Source organism: Pleurodeles waltl, chromosome 3_1 (assembly GCF_031143425.1).
Source record: "Pleurodeles waltl isolate 20211129_DDA chromosome 3_1, aPleWal1.hap1.20221129, whole genome shotgun sequence".
Classification (NCBI taxonomy): Eukaryota; Metazoa; Chordata; class Amphibia; order Caudata; family Salamandridae; genus Pleurodeles; species Pleurodeles waltl.
This window is the reverse complement of record NC_090440.1, coordinates 453,405,668-453,432,861: the sequence shown is the minus strand read 5'-3', so window position 1 is coordinate 453,432,861 and position 27,194 is coordinate 453,405,668.

The window sequence follows — 27,194 nt, the reverse complement described above, 5'->3', positions numbered from 1 at the left end:
ATCCCCAGGTACTGTCCTTCCTTCAGCCGCATGTTCTCCTGCATCTTGTCCAGAATCTGGCCCAGCATATCCTGGGAATGTTGGTATGCTCCCAGGATCATGGTGAGTGCCTCCTGGAGAGTCGGTTCCATGGGCCTGTCCTCCCCATGATGCACAGCAGTGGTCCCAGCTTCCCTGTTGTCCTATGGCTCTGTCCCCTGAACCGTGTGCCCACTGCCACTGACACCGGGTCCCTGATTGTCTTGGGTTTGTGGTGTGCCCCGGGGTCCCTGTAATGGTGGACACACTGCTGATTGACGTGACCTGGGGATGGAAGTATGGTCCCACTGGGTGGGTGCAGTGGTGGTGGTTCCTGAAGGGGGAGGCTTTGTGGTGGTGTGAGACTGTGCCTGGGTAACCAACTGTCTGGAGATCCCTGATGGACCAGGTTGGTCATCCAGATCCAGGCGACCAGAGCTGCTGTCATCACTGTGAGCCTCTTCTGGGGGGGACTGGATGTTGCTGGCACCTCTTCACTGGTGACATTGGGTGGGGTACCTGTGGGGATGTAAATGCAGTGTTATGGTTTCTGTGTGTGACATATTGTGCATGGGTAGGTTGCCCTCTATGGTTGTTATTGCCCTGGCAGCTTTGCCTTGTGTGAGTTGTTATTTGGTGGGCTAGGTGATTGTCTCTAGTGTGCATGCTGTAGTGAGAGGTGTCCATGAAGGTCTGTGAGAGGTGTCCATGCATTGGTAGGGCATGCAGTGCTTGGCATTGGGATGAGTGGGTTGTGATGGTGGGGTGTGTGTGGGGTGGTAGAGTGATGGGAGTGAGAGTGAGGGTAGGGGTATGTGATGGCATGCAGGTAGGGGGGATATAGTTATAGGAGTTGACTTACCAGAGTCCAGTCCTCCTAGTACTCCTGCCAGGCCCTCAGGATGCATGATTGACAAGACTTACTCCTCACAAGTTGTTAGTTGTGGGGGAGGAGGTGGGGGTCCACCGCCAGTCCTCTGTACATCGTGTTGGTGTCTTGCTGCTATTGAACGTACCTTCCCCTGTAGGTCGTTACACCTCTTCCTGATGTCATCGCTGGTTCTTGGGTGCTGTCCCACGGCATTGACCCTATCCACGATTCTCCGCCATGGCTCCATCTTCCTAGCAATGGATATTTGCTGCACCTGTGATCCAAATAGCTGTGGCTCTACCCGGATGATTTACTCCACCATGACCCTTAGCTTCTCCTCAGAGAATCTGGGGTGTTGCTGTGGTGCCATGGGTGTAGTGTGAGTGGTGTGGGTGAGGATGTGTAGGGTGATGTGTTGGGGTGTGTGATTTAAGGTGCGTGGGTGGTGTATTGGTGATGGTGGTATGTGGCTCTGGCTGTGTGGGTGCTCTTAATGTCTCTCTATGCTGGCAATTATTTGTTGTCGTGAGGGGTTGTGGATAGTGTGGATGTGTATTTTATAGTGGTGTGGGTGTGTGGGGGTGGTGTGTGTATGAGTGTCAGGTGTGTGTTATTTAAATTGTCCAATGTAGTGTTGTTTTGTATGTGTGTGTGTATTTTGAGCTTGGCGGTATGTACCACCAATGGTTTACTGCCATTGAAAGTCAGCCGTGGTGATTCGTGGGTCATAATGTTGTGGGCGTTGTTCTGTTGGTGTAACAGTGTGGGTTTTGATATTGCCAGTGTGTGTCATAATATTGTTAGCAGATATCCACCGTAGCGGCGGTATATTGGCGGCAGTCAGCATGGCGGTAAGTGGGATTTACCGCCAATGTCATATTGAGGTCCATAGTCACTTCTGGCCTAAACGTCAATGTCTTGTGCTGTCACTCAGTAGGCTGAAGGGTCAAATTCTAGTATCACTTAATAATGTGTTTGTTTATTTACTAATGTTTTGACTGTTAAACCTTCCTACTGATGGAGCATTCATGTTTCTTTCCAATCACATGAGTGGTTTGACTGTCATAGGCATTTCTGGAAGCATTACAGCAACGAGTCACCTATCGCCTAAAGGTTAATGTCACAGACCTTCACAGTGAAAGTTGAAGGTTCTACTTCACTTGTGCTTATGGTCATTTTCCTTCTTTAATTTTGTTTAAACTTCAAATGTTTAAGGTTCATACTGAAAGGTGATATCACTTTTTTTAATTTTCAAACACATTTTCTTTTCACTTTGTCCAGGAATGTCTCATTCTAAGTACATCATTCATCAAAGCCTAAAGGCTTTCTGTCTCTTCCCCCTTACTCTCTGTAATTCTCTCTCTCTTTCAATCTATCTCTCCCACTCATACATCCACTCAGACTTTTATGTACCCACTCTCAGACCCACTCAGACACTCATGCATCCTCTCACAGAACCACTCAGAACCTCTTGCACACACTTACAGCCACATTCAGGCTCACATGCACCCACTCACAGACCCACTCAGACTCTCACACCCTCACTCACAGACCCACTGAAACCCTCATGCACCCACTCACAGACCCACACAGACAATGACACACCCACTCACAGACCCAATAAGACACTGATGCACTCACTCTCACACCCAGACAGACACTCTTAGAGCCACTCTCACACCTAGATATACGCTGTCACACCTATTCTCACCCCCAGAGAGACAGGCAGCGGCCAACTCCTGCCACAGATGGCCAAAGACTGCACATTTTGGGATTGGGTGGTTAGGGGGGTTGGCCACAGTATCAGGCCACAGGCCAGGCACTGCAACCAAACCCTGGTGTGGTATTGGGATTTTATAGCATTGACAGCAGGGCCAGACACCTCTGCACCTGGCAGAAGGCTGTGCACAGTGGTGGTTGTATTAAAGTATAGTAATGAAAATGACTTTACGTTAAAAAAAACATAGAAATTTGCTGAAAAAACAATAGTTGCAGGGATGTTATAGTTAGGAAACAGAATTTAAAAAGATAACTGGAAATTCACTTAAAAAAACAAAGGTTACAGGGGTGTTATAGTTAGGCTCACATTTGAAATGTACAAAATCATAGAAATTCACCTGTTATAGTCAGAGTTATTTCAGGTAACTATAACTTGTGCCCTAAGGTAGCTATAACTTGTGCTCTCATCATGCACTGCTAATTACCCCACAAATTACAGCACTCATGACATCTTTGAGAACATCATTGATAATATCAATGTAATATTTGCAGTAAAAATTATTCTGAAAATACTGGGCATGATGGGGGTGCTGCCATGAACTGAAAATTACCCCAGATAATACAGCACTCATGTCATATTTTATAACACCACTGAAAATGTTACTCTAACATTTCCAGTAAAATTCTTTATGAGATAACTGAGCATGGCGGTGGCGTGAGATTTAGTTACCTCAGGGCATGAGTTAGTGTAGTACCTGTATTTCAATGGTTTTGTATGTTTAAAATGTAAGCCTAACGATAACGTCCATGTAACCTTTGGTTTTTAAGTGAATCTTTATATGTAATAAAATATATAATTATAATATATAACACATATTTGTATCCTGACTATTGTGTCCTGATGCTGCCCTATGGAACAGCCAACTCTACTACTGCGAAAAATCTTCTGGAGCTATTTTAACAGGCCAAATTTACAGTTTACCTTACTGCATAGGCAGACTACAAGGGTAGTCACGTAGTCATGTTTGCACAGTCACTGTAGTTAGTGACACAATGGATGCTGAAATCCACTAGTGACATTTACCCTACAGGCCCATGGTACACTTTGTACCAAATACTATAGACTTATAGGTAAGTTTAATATGCCAATTAGCAGTATATCCAATTTCAACACGTTTTAATTATTAAAGCATTTGGACTGGGGCCTTCTTAGAAGAGTTCCAAGGCACACAGCCAAAAAAACAGCAACATAAGTCTCACAAAATGCGGGTGCTCATGCAAAAAGAGGCATTTTCCTGCTCTTGTAGGGGCCTTTGAAAAGCCCTTTACATTTGTTGTGTTTTTTGTTGTGTCATTTCCTCCCATTACAGCATACAGCATGGGGCACGCCTACTTCATCCATTGGCTAAATTTCCCAAGAGCACATCCTCACATGCCATATTTTTCTCCAGTGCTGGGGAATACTATGACCATGTGTGCCTTTTAGACAAAAAGTATTTCTGCTTTTAACCTTTAAGTCTTGTTTTTGTTTTATTTAATATTGGAAATGGCTTGGCAGCACTCCCCCAACATTAAATTTGACTAGCATTGTGACAAAACAAAACAGGTTTTGACAAAACCAAAATGCTGACAGCCAACATTAGACATATTGGTGGTCATTACAACCCTGGTGGACGGTGTTAAAGCGGCGTTAAGACCGCCAACAGGCCGGCGGTAAAAAATTGGGAATTACGACCGTAGCGGAAACTGCCAACAAAGACAGCCACAGTCGAGGGGCCTCCATGCCCATTGATGTATCCTGGGGAGTGCAAAGCCACAGTCTCTCAAGTCACTACAGTGGGTGGGTTGCCAACTGCCATATCCTGGGGAGTGCAAGCCACAGTCTCTCAAGTCTCTCCAGTGGGTTGTTTGCCCACTGTTCAATCCTGGGGAGTGCAAAGCCACAGCCTCTCAAGTCTCTACAGTGGGTGGGTTGCCCACTGTTCAATTCTGGGGAGTGCAAAGCCACAGTCTCTCAAGTCTCTCCAGTGGGTGATTTGCCCACTGTTCAATCCTGGGGAGTGCAAAGCCACAGTCTCTCAAGTCTCTCCAGTGCGTGGTTTGCCCACTGCTTTATCCTGGGGAGTGCAAAGCCACAGTGTCTCAAGTGGATGCCTTTCTCCACTGGTTCTGGAGGGGTACTGGTGCCCAGAGTGCTTCTTCCTGCCAAGGACAGATGGAGTGGATGCTGTTCTCCACTGGTTCTGGAGGGGGACTGGTGCCCAGAGTGCAGCACACACCCCGTGACGGTCCCAGTTGCGTCACTGCCCCTGCCGCAAATGGGCTAGCAGTGCATTCCATGGCAGTCTTTGCCCTGTTCAGCGGTCCTTGGCCTGTTCAGCGGTGCTTGAGTTGCCAGTGTCAGACCTGTTCAGCGGTGCATTCCATGGCAGTCTTTGCCCTGTTCAGCGGTGCTTGGTCTGTTCAGCGGTGCTTGAGTTGCCAGTGTCAGACCTGTTCAGCGGTGGATTCCATGGCGGTCTTTGCCCTGTTCAGCTGTCCTTGGCCTGTTCAGCAGTGCTTGAGTTGCCAGTGTCAGACCTCTTCAGCGGTGCATTCCATGGCAGTCTTTGCCCTGTTCAGCTGTCCTTGGCCTGTTCAGCGATCCTTGGCAAGGCGGTCCTTCATTGCCCAGCAGGGCTGTGGCTGGCGGTCCTTCATGGGTCAGCTGGGCTGTGGCTTGCGGGGCCCTCCTGGCCAGCTGGGCTGTGACTGGCGGTGGCCTCCTGGGCAGTGACTCTAGCGGTGGCCTCCTGGTCAGTGACTCTGGGGCTGGCGGTGGCCTCCTGGGCAGTGACTCTGGCAGTGGCCTCCTGGGCAGTTACTCTGGCGGTGGCCTCCTGGGCAGTGACTCTGGCAGTGGCCTCCTGGCCAGTGACGATGGGGCTGGCGGTGGCCTTCTGGCCAGTGATGATGGGGGCTGGCGGTGGCCTCCTGGCCAGTGACGATGGGGCTGACGGTGGCCTCCTGGGCAGTGACGATGGGGCTGGTGGGGGCCTCCTGGGCCGTGACGATGGGGCTGGCGGGGGCCTCCTGGGCAGTGACTCTCGGGCTGGCGGTGGCCTCCTGGGCATTGACTCTGGCGGTGGACTCCTGGCCAGTGACGATGGGGCTGGCGGTGGCCTCCTGGGCAGCGGGGATGATGGCGGTCTTCTCTGCCGTGCTGCTCCTCCCAGACTTTGGAGATTTCTTCTGCCCCTTCCCCATCTTGGAGGAGTCACAGCTGAGTCGACACTCCCCCCGGGACCCCTGTGAGCGGCTTTGCTGGCTGGAGTCTTCCCCCTCTCCCGCTGGGCACTGTCCAACTTCTGGTGCTTCACAGGGGGGGGACTGGCTGTGCTGTAGCTCCGTGCCACACTGGCTGGCCTGGTGGCCGGTGCACTCCACATACCTGTAACAACAGGCACCACTGGTCCCAGAGATTTTTTGGCTGAGGTGCTAGTACGAGACCTATGAGTTGGGGGGGGGAATAGGTTAAGGCTGGACAGGAAAAGTTTTTGGGAGACACTGGGACGGGTAGCTGGAGGGGGTTTGGGAGTGGAGGAAGAGGTGGTGGTTGTAGGAGGTGTAACGTTTGTGGATTTGGGTGCAGGTGCATGGGCTGCAGGCTGTCGTGAGGTGCATGGCTGTTGGGTGGGTGTGTGCCTGCGTTTGTGTATCTTCGGAGCGGGCGTTACAGACTCACTGGGAGAGGACACAGGGGACGTGGAATTGGTAGTGGGGGTGGTGACTGCACGTGAGCGGGGTGTGGTGGTGGGTGTGCTGGTGCTGGACTTAGTGGCTGTAGTGGCAGTGCATGCAGGTGTGAGTGTAGACGAGACTGGGAGGGAGGAGGGAGACGAGGAGGAGGGGGACACAGTGGAGGCAGCGGATGTTGGTGTGTCTGTATGTGTGTGATGCTTGCGTGAGTGCCTGTGGGATGTGTGGTGCTTATGTTTGCCTGAGCTTCCCTTGTGTGGTGAGGTGTGTGCAGGCTGGTCTGCTGGTGTGCTTGGGATAGGCTGGGGTACAGGGGATTGGGTCTGGGTGGAGGAAGTTGGAGGGGGGAGGCTAGACACAGGAACAATGGCTGCCATCAGTGCTGAGGCCAGAGTTTGCAGGGTTCGATGAAGGGCAGCCTGACCAGAATGAATACCCTCCAGGAATGCATTTGTGTGTTGCAATTCCCTTTCTACACCCTGGATGGCATTCAAAATGGTAGACTGCCCAACAGTGAGGGACCTGAGGAGGTCAATGGCCTCCACACTGAGGGCAGCAGAGGTGACAGGGGCAGGGGCTGAGGTGCCTGGGGCGAAGGTGATGCCCACCCTCCTGGGTGAGCGGGCACGGGGCGAAGGCTGAGGGGCTGCTGGGAGGGCGGTGCTGGTAGGGGGGTGGCGGCTGTACCTGTAGAAGTGGGGGGCACAGATTTTGCCGCCACCACAAGGGAGCTCCCTTCGGAGGATGAGTCCGTGTCGCTGGTTGCAGATCCTGTGACCGCCGTGGTGCTCCCCTCGCCCTCCGTCCCACTGGTGTATTCTGAGTCCGTGGTGTGGCCCTCTATGGCCATGTGGGATGCAGCTCCCTTGTGCTCCGATGCCACTGTACCTCCGCCTGATGATGCTAATGCACACAAGAACAGGGAGACCACAAAAAGGGGGGGGGACGACAGAAGAAAGACAGGTTGAGTGCATGGCTTACCGCTACCGTTGGCGGACAATACAGACACAGCAGCCCCCTGCACTACGTTGCGCTGTTGGGCTCTACAGATGCAATTCCTGGGATATGGCCTACATATGGACGACATCTGCACACATAGATGACACAGGGGCATTAATACCTGTACTTGGCACTCTACAGAGGTGGGGTGGGGTGCCACATTTCCTGCATTACGGAGGGGCCTAGCCTACGGAACTCGCCCTGGCGTAGGGAAACCCACAGCCCTCCTCCCCACCCAGACACCTTCACTGCGCGCAAAGTCCGCTGAATGATGTTGTACTGACCCCCTTGTGTCTGCTGTGATGCCCTCAAGCACCCATCCAACTCAGGGTAGGCCACCACCAGGATCTGGAACATCAGGGGGGTCATGGTTCGACAGGCACCCCTCCCACGTTGGGAGGCCATCCCCAGCTGAGCCTCCGCCGTCTTCTTGCTCCAGCGGCGAATGTCCTCCCATCTTTTCCGTCAGTGGGTGCTCCGTTTGTGGTGGACCCCCAGGGTCCGGACGTCCTTGGCGATGGCACGCCAAATATCCTTCTTCTGGTGGGCGCTGACCTACATGACATGTACAGGGGAAGAAGAGAAGTCATTACCAACTGCACCATCTAAGTGAGTGGCCCACATCCCTAACCTTACCATGTGGCACATGCATTCACAGTCCTTCATGCACGCAGAACTGTGCTCCCTTCATTCTTACAACCAGCCCTCTCCACACAGGCATAGCCCATACAACATGCTCCCTGTGCACTTACCTGTTGGTCTGGAGGACCGTAGAGTAGCGTGTACTGGGAGTGGACCCCGTCGACAAGCTTCTCCAACTCCTCTGCAGTGAAGGCAGGGGCCCTTTCCCCAGACGCACGAGCCATTGTCTCTTCCAGACCGAGGTCACAGCAGCGGTCAAGTCCACGGCGGTGCGTACCATCACCGCCGGCGTACATCGTCATTGGCTCCTTGGACCCATAGGGTCCAATGTTAACCAATGCAGCATTGCGCTGCGGTCTTCGACAGCCTACCGCGACGGTGTACAACGCCAGCGCAGTTACCTCACATCCCATTGTCCCAGTTTAGAGGTCAGGCAGCCGCCATTTCAGGGGCCCACATGGCCTAATTACCAACTGCGTCACACATACCTAGGCCTTGTCTCCCAACACAAATAGAGGCCACATTTTGTGTATGAATGGTGTTCTGTGTAGACTGTGGGTACATACCTCTGAGTTGTTTGACTCTGTGGTCGCTGTTGTCCTTCCTAGGCACCGTCCGCTGGGACATGTGAGGAGATGGCGGAATCCTCCGGTGTACCGACCGCTGGTGAACCTATCGACAATGGAGGAAAGAAGTTTGATCATCACCTACAGGTTTGACCGTGCCACAATCCAGGAACTGTGTACCCAGTTGGAGCCTGACCTGATGTCAGCAATCCGCCATCCCACAGGAATCCCCATTCAAGTGCAGGTGCTATTAGTGCTCCATTTCCTGGCAAGTGGGTCATTTCAAACAACAGTGGCCATGCATCAGGGATGTCCCAGCCTATGTTTTCCAACGTGTTGTCCAGAGTGTTGTCTGCCTTTCTGAAACACATGCGGAGCTATATCGTTTTCCATCAGGTGGAGGACTTGCCTACAGTGAAAGGTGACTTCTATGCCCTTGGACATATCCCCAACATCATAGGTGCCATTGATCTGATCCATGTAGCTCTGGTCACCCCCCACAGGAGTGAACAGGTGTACAGGAACCGGAAGAGTTATCATTCCATGAATGTACAGATGGTATGTTTGGCAGACCAGTACATCTCCCAGGTAAATGCCATGTTCCCTGGCTCAGTGCATGACGCCTACATCCTGCGGAATAGCAGCATCCCTTATGTGATGGGTCAACTCCAGAGGCACCGGGTGTGGCTATTAGGGGACTCTGGTTACCCCAACCTGTCATGGCTACTGACCCCAGTGAGGAATCCCAGGACCAGGGCAGAGGAACGCTATAATGAGGCACATGGTCGGACTAGGAGGGTGATCGAAAGCACCTTCGGTCTCCTGAAGGCCAGGTTCAGGTGCCTCCATATGACAGGTGGTTCCCTATTCTACTCACCAAAGAAGGTGTGCCAGATCATCGTGGCGTGCTGTATGCTTCACAACTTGGCTTTGCGACGACAGGTGCCCTTTCTGCCGGAGGATGGTCCAGATGGCGGTGTTGTGGCAGCTGTGGAGCCTGTGGACAGTGATGAGGAGGAAGCAGAGGAAGAAGACATTGACAACAGGGACTCAGTTATCCAGCAATATTTCCAGTGACACACAGGTGAGAAAACATTCCTGCCTACTACAAGTACTTTAACACTTCTACCTCTATCCTGTCTGTCGATTTCAACCACTATATGGTCACTGAGTAGTACATTTCCCTTACGGTTTCACAGGTGTGGTTTCCAACGAGTGTCATCTGCTTAGATTCCTCATGGACTTGAGATGTGTGACATAGGTATGTTGCCATTACATTTGAAAAAGCATTTTGTCACTGTCATTGCTCATACACATTATCGAAATCATAGACTGACTCCAGATTGTTTTGTGCTTCAAGGGTGTTTATTGAAGTGCTCAATATTGGAGGGGGTTGTAAAATGTTGAGGGGTGATGGTGGAGGAATGTCCAGTCTATTAGTCTCACAGGTGCATTGCCCATATGCCCATATGGGCATAGGAAGTGGAGCTGGGGCAGTTCCAATATGGACAGGGTTACAAAGTGGGACAGTGGTTTGACAATCAGGGTGGTCTCATTTCTTGGCGGGGGTCTTGGCATCGTGCTCTGTCTTGTTCCTGGATCTCAGGGACCGTTTGCGGGGTGGTTCTCCGTCTGCAGGGGGTGGGCTGGTGATCCTGTGGCGGTGCCTCCTGTCCACTAGCGCCGGCGGAGGTGGTGGGCAGTTCATCGTCCATGCTAGTGTCAGGGGTCCCTTGGAGTGCCACAATGTCCCTCCTGGTGTTAAGTACTTCCTTCAGCACCCCTACGATGGTGCCCAGGGCGGAGCTGATGGTTCTGAGTTCCTCCCTGAACCCCAAATACTGTTCCTCCTGCATGCGCTGGGTCTCCTGAAACTTGACCAGGACCGTTGCTATCGTCTCCTGGGAGTGGTGGTATGCTCCCATGATGGAGGAGAGGGCCTTGTGGAGAGTGGGTTCCCTTGGCCTGTCTGCCCCCTGTTGCACGGCAGCCCTCAGAGTTCCCCTGTGTTCCTGTGCCTCCGTCCCCTTGACCGTGTGCCCACTGCCACTGCCCCCAGGTCCCTGTTGTTGTTGGGGTGGTGGGTTATCCTGGGTTCCCTGTAGTGGTGGACACACAGCTGATTGACGTGTCCTGTGGACGGAGGTATGGGCCCGCTGGGTGGGTGCTGTGCTGGTGTTACCAGAGGGTGGAAGGTCTGTGGTGGGCTGTGCCTGTGTGAGGGGAACCAACTGTCCAGAGGCCCACGATGGTCTGGGCTGGTCATCTGGATCCAGTTGGACAGAGCTGCTGTTATCACTGTGGGCCTCTTCTGTGGGTGGAGTGGAGATGTCTGGACCCTCCTGTCTGGTGACGTTGGGTAGTGGTCCTGCAGGGGTGTAAAAGCATGATTATTGCATGTGTGTGTGTCATGGTGTGTAATGGGTGAGTGACCGTGTACCCCAGTGCTAGCATTCCTGTGTGTGGGCTTGTGTGATGATGGTTGAGGGGGGTGTTATGGGTATGTGCAGTGGGCATGCTTTAGTGATGGGTGTCCATGCTTTGTTGTGTCATGCAGGGCTTGGTGTTGGGATGTGTGGTTTGTGTTATTAGTACATTTGTGAGGAGTTGGAGTGATAGGGGAGGGGGCGAGGGTGGGGGTCTGTGATAGCATGCAGGTAGGGTGGGGGATATGATAGTTAAAGGTTTGACTTACCAGAGTCCATTCCTCCACCGACTCCTGCGAGGCCCTGCGGATGCAGAATCGCCAAGACCTGCTCCTCCCATGTTGTTAGTTGTGGGTGAGGAGGTGGGGGTCCGCCGCCAGTCCGCTGTACCGCCAGGTGGTGTCTGGAGACCACGGAACGCACCTTCCCACGTAGGTCGTTCCACCTCTTCCTGATGTCATCCCGATTTCTTGGGTGCTGTCCCACTGCGTTGACCCTCTCGACTATTCTTCGCCATAGCTCCATCTTTCTAGCTATGGAGGTGTGCTGCACCTGTGCTTCAAATAGCTGTTTCTCTACCCGGACGATTTCCTACACCATGACCCTGAGCTCCTCCTCCGAGAACCTGGGTTGTCTTTGCCGTGCCATGGGGTGGTGTAGGTGATGTGTGGGGTGGTGTGTGTGGTGATAAGTGTGGTGATATGTAGTGGTGTGTGGTGTTTTGTGCGTGGAAGTTGTGTGGGTGATGGTGATGAGTGCCTGTGGCTGCTAGTTTGTGGATGTTGGTGTCTCTCTCTGGCCTTCTTTCAGATATTTTTTAGTAGTAGGGGTTTGTGGGTGATGTAGGTGTGTGTTTTATATTGTAATGGGTGTGTGGGAGTGGTGTGCGTATATGTATCAGGTGTGTGTCTTTCGAATTGTCCAATGTGGCAGTGTTTTGTATGTGTGTGTGTGTTTTGAGCGCGGTGGTGTGTACCGCCAATGGAATACCGCGGTTGAAAGACCGCCGCGTGGATTCGTGGGTCGTGATAGCATGGGAGTACTTCTGTTGGCGTGACAGTGGAGGTTTTGTTTTCGCCAGTTTATCACTGACCTTTGGTGTGGCGTACTTGTGTGGGTGTCTGAATTTTGTCGGATTCCGAGATGTGGGTCATAATAGCTGTGGCGGAATTCCGCAGCCGCGGCGGTGTGTTGGCGGTCTTCAGCACGGCAGTAAGCGCCTTTTGCCGCCAATGTTGTAATGACCACCATTGTATATGTTTGTTTACGTTGTGTTATTTATATTACCCCTATTTAGGTGTTTTGCATTTTCTGGTTATGGGGGTTGCATTCATGGAGGCTGCACATTTTTGGTAGCAAAAATATACATTTTTATTTTTTTGTAACTGAAATAATATTGGTTCAGACAAGATAGTGCTGTATGTGCATTCCGGATTTCAGATCCAGCCGTAAACAATTTTCTTCCATTTGTGTTTCAGGCAAGCAAGTGTTTTTAGGCATTAAAAATTACTTTATTCCTTTCTAGATTCTGTTTGTTATATTCACAAGTTTGTGCTTCATCTTTAGCCCTACTGTATGTTAATATAATAAAAAACTACCTCATTAGACTTCACTGTGCATTTCTGCTTCTGTGGCCACCACTTTAACCATTTAAAATCACCATTCATTGACATTCAGTAATAACACTCAATAAATGAATGTCCAATTAGTGCTTTGAAAAAGGAAAGGTGCGTTTATTACACACACACTAGAAAATGTTAAACAGTAATTTACAATTGTATACATTAAGCAGACAGAAAAATGTTTGGTGTTATTTTGAAATCACAATTGACCCCCTCAGAGTCATGACACCCAAAACCACAGTACCCCACACTTACACCAGATAGAACATCATCATAAAAGTGGGTGTCACTTTAAACAGAATTGTGCATATTTACTTTGTCAAAAGAGTCATCACAACAACATATAAGGCACGCCTATTGGCTTTGTCAGAAGTCACCACATCAAAACTACACATAGGGCCTCATTATGAGTTCACTGCCCCCAAAGTCCGTTCCTCCATTAGGCTGCCTGTGAGGCCTGAACACCCCCGGCCCTAATAAGGGTTCACCACAGGGCCTTAACATTGACACTGGCTCCTATTGGAGCCTGCACCAATGTGGCGGTGCAGCGAGTGCAGCAGAAGCTGTCGTGCATTCCACTGCCTATAAATGGGGCCCCATGATGTGCCATTCCACCAGCCTTTCCATGGCAGCATGGTGGAAAGGCTGGCAGTATGGGGACTCCTAATCCCCCAGGGCAGCGTTGCCCTGGTGGATTATAATCATTGAGACCACCAGGCTGCAGGCTGGCGGCAGCCTGGCGGTGTCAGCGGCTGAACCGTGGTGCTCCGCCACAGTCCTAATAGGGCACTCAGACCGCCCTGTCTGCAGAGGTCTGACCACCATCGGTACTGTGGCGGTCTTAAGGCCACCACACTCGTAATGAGGGCCATAATCACATGTTAAAGAACACAATTATATCACTATCAATAACCATGCTGAAATCCAATTGCAATAAAGCATTGCAATTTTTAGCAAAAAACACCTGTCAATTTAAAATCAATAGATATTTACAATCACCATAACATATGTCTGAGTCTTTCTTAGCATTCTTTAGACCATATAACATGCAACCACAGAACTAAAACCTAGATGTAATTGCACTCTCCACTGCACAACAAAAGTTCCAAGCATGGGAATACTTAAACTTGAGATTGGAAAGCCTGAAGGCATGCATTCTTTCACCCCAGGAATGTGTGATTAGTTTAACAAAAATAAGCAAGGGGATCTGCGGCCCTTCTGCAACCCCCAAGCTGTTTTTGATACATATTGGCGTTGCCCATGCCCATTGTGGTGCTAATGCAAGCATAGGTAATATACAAAATACATCCCACAGAGCATTATGAGGCACTCCCTCTGTGGAGTTATGCATATTTTATTAGCAGTTTCTGACATGTCTCTCTTTTCCTGCATGCAGCTTAACGCCCGGTGACTTTTATTTGTTTCCGAAGGATGGGTTCACTGAGCCATAGGAAGTCTGGGGAGTGGGCCCTGCACCCCTCTCTTAATAATTAATCTTACAGATACCTCTGGGTGCTGGCCCACCACAGGGATTTTCTCTTTCCCCACATGTCCTGTCACTCGCTGGTGGGGGAAAAGTTCAAATCATTTAAAAGTGAGATCCTGTGCCGTAATTTGCCACTTTCAAAGATCTTGGGCTCATTTGTCTCCTAGTGGTGAGGTCTAGTCATCAGGAGCATTTTCACCAGGCCTTGTTGGGGTGCTTTCTGTAGGGAGCTGGTTTCACTGGCTACCTCCTCAAGCTTTCTCCTCTGCTGTGCCCTCCAAAGACCCTGTGGCCTCCTGACTGTCTTGCAGAGCACCTGGGGGGAAGTGGAGTCCAAGGGTTCTCCCTAACTGGTCTCAGGGGTTAAGAGGGCACCAGCTGCACTGGACCATGGAGAGGCTCACTGGTCCTGAGGTCAACTATAAGCGGAGTCCTTAATCCATTAGAGCATCAGAGGGTTTGTCCTTCCAGCTCTCCGTGGTGTTGCTGCTGTCCAATTCCACTGTCCTACTCTCTATTTCTCCCTTGTACAATAATTTGTAGGTGTGGTACAAAGTTCTAGATAACAGGCTACCCTGGCCAATGCTAGGGTGCCACATCGCCACTCCAGCCCAATCCACCAATAATGCACAGCATGATGGGACAATCCAATGTGGCTCTGTCAAGTGGTCTCTGTGCACACCTCCTCTGGGGACCTCATCCCCAACCCTAGCTGACATCACTGCTAGGGACTTTCCCACCAATATTTCAAATGGGATCTCTGTCCTATGTTTGCTACAAGGTCTGGGCTTCCTCCTTTGCTCATACAGTTTGACAGCTAATTAACAGATGCTGATTCTCTTTCCCACCCCTTCCTCCTCAGAAGCTGAATGAAGCGCAGTTAATTATGTATTTGAAATGGGAAGGCCTTTGTTCTATCAATTGGGGATCAGAATGGCCCAGCAGGGTGACAACATGCTTAGGATATGATCCTGAGCCAGAGAAATATGACAATTCTGAGTGCTGACACTGCAGATAAATCAGTAATCCCTACTGACCTTCCCTATGAGTGGCATACTTTAGGGCAACATCTAATCTTGCAGAATCCTTTCTTGAGCCTGGAAACCTGAGTGAAATTATTCAGCTGTGCACAACGGTAGTCTCACATGCACAATCTACACATATTTGCATACATGTGAGCACACATGTTCATGTGTAACCAACCATGTACCCCTTACCCTAGCTGTGTTGCAGCAGCAGTCTCTCAATAGGTGGATACTGGTGATAAACATGTGCAGTCCATTAACCATGTGATTACTGTGGATGAGACACAAATTCTGGTATCTGCAACAGTTAAAAAACCAGGTGATCAAAAGGCAAATAATCCAGGTGAATTATATGGGCAGAACACACTTGCAACAGTAAATGAAAGGTAAAGTTGTGGAAGTGAGCTGATGAGTAACCTACCCACTTCACATTACAACCAAAGGCTACAATGAAACTGTATTACTGTGTTCTGGTGGCAGTAACAGGAATGTATCTAGAGTATCCCTTTCTTTTTACTAGGGATGTGCTGAACTAATCTAAAAACAGGAACATGTGGTCAGATTTACTTACATTTGGTACAATGCAGTGCAGCAACCAGATTTGCTGCTCTGTGTTACGCTAAGGGAATAGATTAGAGCAGGATCTTATCTACTTAGATAAATGGCAATGTTTCTCTCCTCCTCTGTGCTGGCACTTTATATGAAGATGGCACCACACACACACACACATACACACTTGCACTGTAGATTAGAGCAGTCTCATCTAATTAGATATATGGCAATGTTTCTCTGTTCCTCTGTGCTGGCGCATAATAGGCAGTCTTGGCACCACACACACACACTCTTGCATTATAGTGCAAGGGTGTTTGTGTAATATCTAGCATAGGTTTTGTTTTGGAAGGGCATAATTACAGTGACAAATGGTATGCTTAGACATACTATAAATCTTTTCCAAGTTTGTATGAGTACTGCATTTACAAAGTTCCAAAAATTTAGAAAAAACATTTCTTCTATGTTACACCGTCCAAAAGGAGTGGTACAGTTTTGATACAAATCCCTGCATACATGTTTTAGTAGGACTTTTGACAAAATCCATAGGTGATTGCATCCCAATGCCTACATACCACCCATTGGAATGCTCCACAGATGCAAAGTAGTGAAAAACACTATTTTGTAGTATTTTAAGGTAACTATACATAGTAAAACAAGTGCAGTAAAGGAAATTCAAATTCCATACTTTGTGCCACTATTGTGCAAAGTGTGAGAAGACACCCTCCATTTTTTGCTAACTTTTATTGTTGATTGTTAGACTCAACAACCTAAGGCACTGCTGTCCAATGCTAGGTCTATATGCTATGACCCTTACCTAAAACATGTTGACATTGGTTAATTCTTCATTGGCATATTTAACTCTCCTACAAGGCCTTGTTATATGATATAGAAACAGTACCCATGGCATGAAAGGTTATATGTCATCTCTAGACTGCAGCAGTCATCGTGCCATCCACTAGTGTGACAAGGAAAACATGGGTTCAGGCCTAACATTGTAGTTTGACTGCTGCAGTTTAAATCTGCAATGTGTCCTGTTAAAAGACGGGTAAGCAAAAATCCCTTTTAAAAATGTAGGCCTTGCAGCCAAGGTAGAGTGAACGGTGAATGGCATTTAAAATGGAACAGATAGAGCCTTAAAGTTACCATGTCCATACAGTGAAGAGGGCTGAAAGCTATTTTCATAGTCACAGCCCTAGTTGTCCTTTATAGAAGATCAGAGAACAGATTACTATACCAATACTATATCTTAGGAATGGGAAAGAATACAAAAGTAACTTTCAATATTTTTTTAAAAATCAAATTGAATAGTGAAGTTGGATTTCTAATAAATATTAAGGAAAATAAACCTTTAAAAAGTTACCTTTACCATGCCTAAAAGTACTGGGGGCTATTATAGCCTTAGAACCCGCCGTAGTGGGCTCTACCGGCTATTAAAGGCCCGCTCCCGCATTAAAGGCCCGAGCCGAAGGCACAGGTTTGTCCCCCAAAAACCGATGAATGTCAGTTTCAGTCTTGAACTTCCCTGCTTCAAGGCCCTTATGGGGCCAATCGACTTGGTGTATCTGACCTTATCTCCATTGTGGCTGGCCTCATTCTGTGTAAAGGTTTCGTTTAGTCCGCTTTTAGTCTGCTGGTAACATTAACTACCATGTGCGCTTTGCAGTATTTTGAGCTGTTTTCACTTAAATCATTAAGAATTCATAGCTCTGTTCCGCATATTGAATTCTTATCATTTTGCAGTCACTTTACTTCTCACATTTCTCTCTACTTTTATGAATTGAAATGAAGTCTGTATTGTGCTGCGTTTTTCACTATTGAACTATTTTGGCACTTCTAAATGAGGTAAACATTTTCCCTAAGTCAAGCCAGCTACGAGGGGTTGAGCTCAGATATAAATTATTAAAACCTTTGACAGGACCTAACAAGACAGTGACTTTATTACTTGCAGATGAATACAGATCCACCCCATCTAATGAACAACTTTCTCACAGTCCTTAAATTGTCACTTGTCTGATAACATAGTACACTGATTTGATGGTGGTAAAATTTAAAAACATGCTCTCTGGTTTATTTTGGTGCCGTTTTTAATGACGCAGAAATACCTGACCCCACATCTTAATTTATTCAGTATTACATTATGCATCCATTCCGTACCTTACACACCTGAGTAAATGTTTTGTGAGAGTTTTCATTTTTAAATTTCCTTGCCAAGTAGGCATCTGTCTACATATTTGCAATACCTTGGTGTAGCTTGATTACCGCTCATGGTGCTAGCATGCAATATGCAATCTCCACAGTACAATATTCTATGTCTTATGCATAGCATTTTGTTTCTTTCCACATTTCTACACCCTCAAATTGCACGCTGCCACTATCTCCCTATACTCCGACCTTAACTTTAGCTATCAACTGTATGCGCTCCTTCATTTCTATTGAAATGCCAACTCTTTTGCCGCCAACATCTGCTTACCTTACTCGCTTAGTATTGCGTATTCTAAATTGCAAGCCTGTTTGCCTTACTCTTCATTAATGTATTTTTGTAAATTTCTCTCTCCCCACCTCAATAATCACAACCGCTCCTTCTTTTAATTCTTATGTCTGTAACCTAACAAAAACTAATCTCTTGTAGCCTATCCATTTATCCCTTTAAACATCTGCATGAACTCACAATAATGGCCAAATCCAAATTGCATTAACTTAATTTATCACAAAGAGAACATTGATAAGCTAAATACAACCATAATGTACCATTTGCTAAGGTTCATTCTACATTTAAATATCTTTGAAATGTTATTTGACTACTTCGTGTATTACACATTGACAGTGCGGATTCTAGAGAAGTGGTGACGTTTTTAGTTTTAAAACGCTTTGCAAGCAAAAAGCGATTTTAATTAAAATTAATAAAGAAATTGCAAGTGGGAAAAAAATCACCCCATCTACACTTTGGCATTTTGACACTCACATAGACGTATCATTAAAATTACATTTTCAGAGACAAAACAGTGTAGCTTAACATTTCATACAATTCTGAGCACACGCTACATGTTCTGAATATTTCGCTTACTGCACGTCTTTGTAGCTTTTAATATTCAAGTCTGGAAATACTTCACTAGTTTCTTATCACTTACTGTATTTCAGCTGCAGAAAATGTAGATTTCTTGTACATTTTGGATGAAAGGAGACAAGGGTATAGAAATAAACAGAATGTTACAGTAAAGCGCTGCCCTTTCATTCAGGTAAAGTTGGTTAAAATACCAAAAGGCTTGTACATTCCTGAACCGTAAAGGTGGTTATATTTGGGGGCATCCTTAATTAATTTCGCAATTTTCATTCGCGGTTTACTATCATGCAGTTGCCTTAACATTTTATTGAACCTCAGAGGACTAAGTATTGCTTTTGCATAACTGTACAGGATCTGTTCGGATCCAGAGGGTATTCTAGTCCACAACCCAATCACTTAAGTCTGAAGAGATTTCAACGTAGAAACACAAGGGCATGTGTAGGAATCCTAGGGTTGTAACAGTAAGAGAATACTCAGGTAGATATTGAAATATTTTTATATTAAAAAAAAATACATGGAGGATTATGATTTTTAATTAATACAAAGGAAAGTGACTTTAAAAAAGTAAAGCTTTTCTGCCTGAATTATGTTATTCTGTGAAATTATTTGTTATTTTGAGCAATGCCCGATTTGGCACTTGCACTATTTTTCAGTGGAAAATGCATTCTTGCATTCATTTTTGTCATAATCATCTGAATATGAGCAATGGCTGCTTGTGCTTGGTTCATTCATGTTCTTCTCATGCTCCTGTGATACGATTTCTACCAGTACAAAGGCTCCGTTATGTGATGTGGAATAATGGCTTAATTTCAGACATTTCTCATAACATTTATAAAAAGAAACAGAGGAAATCATGCCGGCGTGGACGAAATTTTGTTTGTGCCTCCTTTTGTCCATTCATCAACACACACCTTGTGAGGCCAAAAGCCCCTTCTTGGGAGAAAAAGGATATTTTTCTGAGAAAAGTGTATTTATTAAGTAGGTAAAATGTGTATTTTGGAGAAATTCAGTGACTCCCATTATCTTCACAGTGTTGATGTTGCAAAGTCCTGATAGAACTGGAATGTATGTCCTTGTAAAGGCAAGTCAAGCTTATTATGGAGCGAGACAGCAGTTCTTTTTGACACAAATAAGTTAACTTGTAATAATGTATTGGGGTGTGTTGCTAACAGCAAACCGTCTTCCAGTTCGTCTGTGTGTGCAGTCTAATTTTATTCAGCAGGTGATCTGTTCTGTCGCTGGCAAGTGTAACAGTTCTCTTGCCCTACAGCACCTCATAGAATGTCTCTTACAAGTATATAATTTCGGCTCAATCTGGTTTCGAGGTATTTATGTTTAAGCTGCATCTCTTTTCATTTTGCTCCTCTAGGGCTTAAATCATGCTCCCATCTGACGCTGCTGTTCGGAGCTTTCACTCACCATTGTCAAAGGACATTGACTCTCGCCTCAAGAAATGAGACAGTCACCTGCAGCTCTTTAAAACTGGTACTGAATTTGGATCTAATTGTACCGGCATCAGAATAAAATGCTGTGCTCAAGTGTTTGCTATTTAGGTGGGTTTTTGTTTAAGTCTTCATAAATCTTTTTTCGCAAAATATACCCAGGTCAAATTTGCTTCGTATTTTCCACAGAGTAGGCATTCTAAAGGGCAAACCAAAATTGTGAAGAAAGTCCTGATTGCTCACAACCATGTCGTTTCTAGTTGTGATGTAAACTGTGTTAGCCTTTGCAATTGCACAATTTGTGGGTCATTGTATTTTTCACTCTCTTTGTGCAGAAGTTGTTCCTTAACAGATGAACCCCCTTTGAGCTCTACTGCCTTCTGTGTTGTTCCCAATTGTTTTTTCTGATTACTTGAAAGGCAGTTCTAGTGATGTGTGGATGTGAATATATGCCTTTCCCCAGAGGTCCACCAGGTATAGCTCAGAAACTTTTGTATATTTTTTCAGTTCAAGAAACACTTCTTAGGCTTTTATGGCCAGACCTTTGAGAATGGTAGTAAAGCTGTGATCGTCTTGAGTCTTCCATGTGTCTGACCGGGTGCTGCCATTTCATTGAACAATAACGATTTCAGTACTTTGCAAACATTTATGGCCTCCTACCAATGTTTGTATCATACAAGGTATTGCTGCAAATGCTGCTTTAATGATTTAATGACGTTTGTGTTGTGTATTATTTTTGTTCTCTACCTTCTTTATTTACTGTGCCCCAGCTGTGCTGCTCAACTGAAGGTTTTTTATATGGTTCTCCTTTTGTTTTGTGTGTGTAGGATCCTGCCTACAGTGGCTTTTTATGTTTGCTTTGCTATGTTCAGCCAGGTCCAGGAGGTTTCTGGTACCCTGCCGTCACCCAACCCATTCTATGAGGGAGGGTACTGGTGTTCCAAGTTATGTTGCCTCCCTATATTTTATGACACCACAGTTCTCAGAAAGTGCTATAGTTCATGGTCCTCTTGGGCGCTTCTGAGAGCAGCACTTCTGGCACCCTCAGCCTGTTTTCATCACTTTGAGTGCAGTGAAATAAGTGACTCCGTGACCTTGACCCGTGCTCCACTTGTTGTTCATAACTGTGCTGCCTGTCTCAAAATAGTACCTAAAAACACTTCCACAGCACAGGGTGAGCATGTCCATTAACTGCTTTAATCATTTGGGGTCATCAGTGGCATGGGGACTTCTGCTTTTAGATGGGTTAGAAGCTCCACTGGAACCCAGCTACTCAATTAGCTCCCTGGCCACAGTCCCAGTTTCTCCTTTAGATTGCCAGATAAGGTTGTGAGTCACTTTTATTAGGGTAATACATTTGCAATAGGCAGGACACAATCTTTGCTTACCCCAATCAGCATCTGCTAAATATCCCGCTGGGCATTAAAAAATGTCATGGAAACTAATTATCTAAATATACCTTGAAAGTTAAGTCTTTAACAATCACTGGTATGTGATTTCATAAGCATTCTCGGGCCTGCTTAGAAATCATGGCTATGGCCAATTCATAGCTCTATGCATTAATCGAGCAGATGGACCAGAAGGAGAGTTACTCATATCACCTTCCAAATTGTTGCAGCTCAGAAACATGTTAGCAATTTGATATACTTTGAACATCGTACTTCAAACAGTTAAAGTAAACTCTCAGCTATCTAAGTGACTACAGTTTGAAATGTTAGGATTGTAGGGGATACTTTGAAATGTTTCAATATCTTGCCAATCAGTAATGAACCATTACTTCTTCTCCCTTCTTGTGAGACTTTATGTCTAGGCTTTACCTAAAGTCCTGGGTCTCACATGGAAATAATCTGGTTCAAAGGTTCAATCCATTGTAAGAGGCGCAATATTTATCCTGCCTGTATGTATTTTGCTAGATGGTATTCAAGAATTAAACACATGAAGGTTAAAGGAAAAGATGCACAAGTTTTGGAATTCTCTCCAACTCCGGGCCCCCTTTCGAAACAAATAACTGCCACCCTGAGAACTATATATGTTATGGGAGTATGAGTTTGTATTCATACTAAAACAAAATATTTTCATGATAAAACTAAACTAATTCTTTCCATGCTGTTTCAATTACATGTCAGTACTTCAGGCGTTTGTTTCCTGCTCACAATAAAGCCCTTCTCTCGGTCCATCAATAGAGGACGCTCACTAAATGAACAAAATATTTGCCTCTTTGAAAATTATGCAGAACACATAGTAAGAGGAAATCGCCTCCAGTGATTGCTTTTGTGCAGGAAGGTAATTGATTTGAAGAGATCATTCCCTGGCTACTGCTCTGGGTGGGCACAGGAGCTCTGCACAGGGAAGAAAGGTGCTGCAATCTTGTTTTTTAGGTAGCAGAAGGCACTGCAGGATTGTTTACAGTTGGGCACACAGGAACTGCTGTAAAAGTGGGTAGGGGTAGCCCTGAGAAAATGTTCCCTGTTGGTTAGGGGGAGGCCAGGAGTCACCTCCACACACAGATTGGTGGCAGACCTAAATGAGGTGCCCGGTCAAACTCTTCAAAACACTAAAGGACCTGTGGAAGACAAAAAAAGGACTGCACCCCAAGAGTCAGTTGGCTGACCTCCTGTTAAGCTTTAAGGATGCAACAAGTGGTAGAAGCCCTTTTCTTGAAGAGCCCAGCTGAGCAATCCCAACTGAGCCTGCCCTGGACCTGAGGTCCTGGCAATGGTTACTCCTCCTAACAGGCTAAAACACCTGGGACTTAGAAACGTTTTGGCTCCAAAAATATCTGGAGTGCTGGTATGATATTGCTAAGTCATTTCAGTGATGATGCATAGCCACTGGGCCACAGATTCAGCTTGCTCCCATTTGGAGGTTTTCCACAGCATCAAATCAATTTCAATGAGATGTTGCAGAGGGGGTACATAGCCTCATGGAGCTCTGTTATACTACAATTGCAGCCTTACCCAGTTGGAGGATTTTTACATCCAAAAACATGTCTAGGTACGAAGGGAGACATCATAACCAAGAGATGGCACTAAAAGTATTCGGCCAGTGCGGGACCTTACCTTAGTGTGAAGTTTGTCTTTCTCGCCTAAAGTCAAGTGGCTTCACTGAAACCTCGTCTATGCTTACCTGGCCTTGTGGAGCCCTCGCAGCATCAGCCTTGACCCACGTTCAAAGATTAAACTGGTTTCTGTATCCAACCTGAGCTCTATTCAAATGGCCTTAAATCATGCTTAGGCGCCAGTGAGATCAACCAGGTGTCTGAGGTTGGAGCTTAACATGTTTTAGCACTATTTTTTATTGAAAGTGTCAAAATGTCATATCTCTGATTCCCCTATAGGATTATTGTCAGTTTGGTGTCATCTTGTTCATTATATTTTTATATATATTGGAGTGGGATTTCTACTGTGTTGCGTTTTCAACTTTTTAAATGTTTTGGTACTTCTAAGTGCCTTATACATTTTCTTAGGTTAAGCCTGTCTGCCTACCAGATGTTGAGCTCATGTTTAAATTACTGAAAACGTTTCTCGATCTATGTTGACAATATCACTTGTGGTGGACTATCATCCACCCCAACTAATAAACCACTTGTTTGCATATTCTGCCTGCTGCATACAGGCAATTACAAGCCCCTTCACAAGCACCCTTCTATTATTTCACACCAGCTCACTTGCACATGTCTTTTAAAGAATCCTTATCTTCTTCTGGTTTCCTTCACCCACAAATGGAAACTCTTTTGCACTTTCATAAACATTTTCATTCTCTCAGATTGTCCCTCTTTATCTGTTTGACATACATGCACAGATATACACTCACACTGATACTATCTTTCTCACTTAAATACATGTTCCCATACATACCCTACATCTAATTTTTTTAATCCATTCATTTAAAGTATTTTGTTATTTCTGATACCTTTGAAGAGCCCAAGGGCCAGATGTAGCAAAGGTTTTTACCCATTCTGTGTCTATGGGAAAAAGTGTTCGTACATGTGGTTCCAAGTGTGCAGGTTCTCCAGTTCTTGAGATTAAGGCAGCCAGAAACTTATGTGAGCATATCTAAGTTGCTAGAGCTGGGTAGCTTCACAACATGTGGAGAAACTCTGCAGTTGATACACCACAATGGAGGCACAAGACACAACCATCATGAAAATTCCAATACTTTTATAAGAGGAGAAGCAGTCTCCGTGCAGTACATGAACAGTATATGTGCATACTGAGATGCTATCAGCCAATCACTATCACTAACTCCCAGTCCTTGGACAGCGACTGTAGTGATACCTGTGTGTGTTCTTCCAGGGCCCTACAGATCCTGTTGACTAATAACTGTTCATGGTAGAGAGGGCTTGCATGAAGGAATGAGTTGGTTGTTCATAAGCTACAATATTCCAAGTGGTACAGCACATATTCATTAGTGTACTGACCATGCGAATGTGTCCCTATGTATGCTGTACTGCTCAACAATTGTCTCAAATGCAAAGAGTTGCCCATCTTTGGGTTGCAAACCCTGCCGCACTCCTGTGTTGCGTCTCACCCATGGGGAGATGGCCCTGGTCTCAGGAGCATAAGGCGTTACATGTTTTGTAATCTGTAAACATCTTTGAAAGCATTTACAGGCAACTCAGAACAATTGCTGCTGGTCATTCGTGTTTATGGCATATAGAAAAAAGGAGGAGATCCGGGGCCAGATGTAGCAAGATACGTTTTTGCGAATCGGAAATTGAGAGTCGGTGCCACTCGCAATTTCCGATTCGCAAAAACTTATGCAGAATGGTGTCTCAGACACCTTCTGCGAATCGCAAGGGGGTCGCAAAGACCCACCTCATTAATATTAATGAGGTGGGTCACAATTTGCGACCCCCTTGCGATTCCCTGCACTCACAGGGATGGTGGCCTGCTGGAGACAGCAGACCTCCATGTCTGTGACTGCTTTTTCAGTAAAGCAGTTTTTTTTTTTTTGTAATGCAGCCCATTTTCCTTAAAGGAAAACGAGTTGCATTACAAAAGAAAAAATGAAACCATTTGGTTTCGTTTTTTCAGAGTAGGCAGTGGTCCGTTGGACCACTGCCTGCTCTGAAAAAATATTTTTGCTGACATTCACAAAGGGGAAGGGGTCCCATGGGACCCCTTCCCTTTTGCGAATGAGTTAGCACCCACTTGACATGGGTGCGAACTGTGAATTGATTTGCGACCGCGTTCGCTGTCACAAAGCAATTATGCATTGCGATGCGAATTGCAAATAGAAAGGGAACACCCCTTCCTATTTGCGAGTACTCACAAAATGGGAATGTGCATCGCAATGCCTGTTTTGCATGGCGCAAACAGTGAATTTCGCAGTTTGCGCCATGCAAAACAGTTTGTACATCTAGCCCTTAGTGTACAGACTGCATCAACCAGAAAATAGCAATCGTCATCTAGAAAGCACCATGCAAACCTCTGATTGACACACCGCTGAGCAGCCAGGTAGTCACATTCAGAGCTAGGAGCATCCATGCCACCCAGTCTGCCAGAAGTCGTATTTTAGCCAGTAGTAGCCTCTGATAGTCACTGCTTCATACAAGTTCCCCCAACTTCATATGCAAGTCCTACAAATATTTCTTTGGAAAGAATAATAGAAGGTTCACATAATAATATAGAAGACAAGGGAGCATGGCTATCATAAAAGGTGAGAGTGATAGAGTCCGCCAAAAGATGATATGAGCCCTTAATGACATAACAACTCTGGTGATATTGCCGTTCAGTAAGTCATGATCAGTGTGGTAAATTCTGATCACTAGGTATCAGAAAGATGTGCCCATCAAAGGCAGCAGTGGACCTCCCAGGTCTGTCTGTACATCAGGGGTGAATGGGTACGATGGGAAGCAAACATGGCCTCATTATGAGTTTGGCAGCCCATGGACCGCCATGGTGGCATTGGGTTGGTGGTCAGACCGCTGTATTGGAAGTCATGCAGGCCTATGGAGCAAAGGCTGCTGCAATCCCACCGGCACGCAAGGCAGCACAGAGCACTGCGGTCATGAGGCAACACGTATAGGCCGGCAGAGACAGTGTTTGCACTAGACACATTATGAGGTTACACATTGCCAATGTGGTCAGACCACTGTATTGGAAGTCGTGCAGGCCTATGGAGCAAAGGCTACTGCAATCCCACCGGCACCGCAAGGCAGCACAGATCACTGCGGTCATGAGGCAACACGTATAGGCCGGCAGAGACAGTGTTTGCACTAGACACATTATGAGGTTGCACATTGCCAATGTGATCAGACCGCTGTATTGGAAGTCATGCAGGCCTATGGAGCAAAGGCTGCTGCAATCCCACCGGCACCGCAAGGCAGCACAGATCACTGTGGTCATGAGGCAACACGTATAGGTCAGCAAAGACAGTGTTTGCACTAGACACATTATGAGGTTGCACATTGCCAGTGTGACTGGGGTGGACCACCCACCACATCTCTGCAGGTGGAAAAGGGGAGCATAAAGGAATATACTCACCTGCAGGCAGCTTTAGATGTCCATCACACACGTCCTGCCGCTGCTGCTGATCATCGAAGGTGCACAAAATCCACGTCGCTGTGAATGCAACTGGCCGTGTGTAAACACAGCTACTTGTGACTGTTAGAAACAGGGTCTCTGGTTGGCAGTCACTATGCCTCTGTCTAAGCGCGGACCCTCACTCTAGTCAGGGTAAGGGAGTTACACACCTGGGAGAAGCCCTGCTCACCCCCTAGGTAGTTTGGCACAAGCAGTCAGGCTTATCTCAGAGGCAATGCATAAAGTATTTGTACAAACATACACAGTAGCACAATGAAAAAAACTACAAAATGGACACATCACCAGTTTAGAAAAATAGCCAATATTTATCTGAGTAATACAAGACAACAGTGACAAAAATCCAACATACAAATCAAAGTTATGAATTTTTAAATATTAAACTTTAATATAGCGCTTAGAAACACAAATGCATCGAATTGGTGATATAACGGCGTAGTGATGGAATCGTTCCTGACAATCTGACACAAATGGCACCAAAC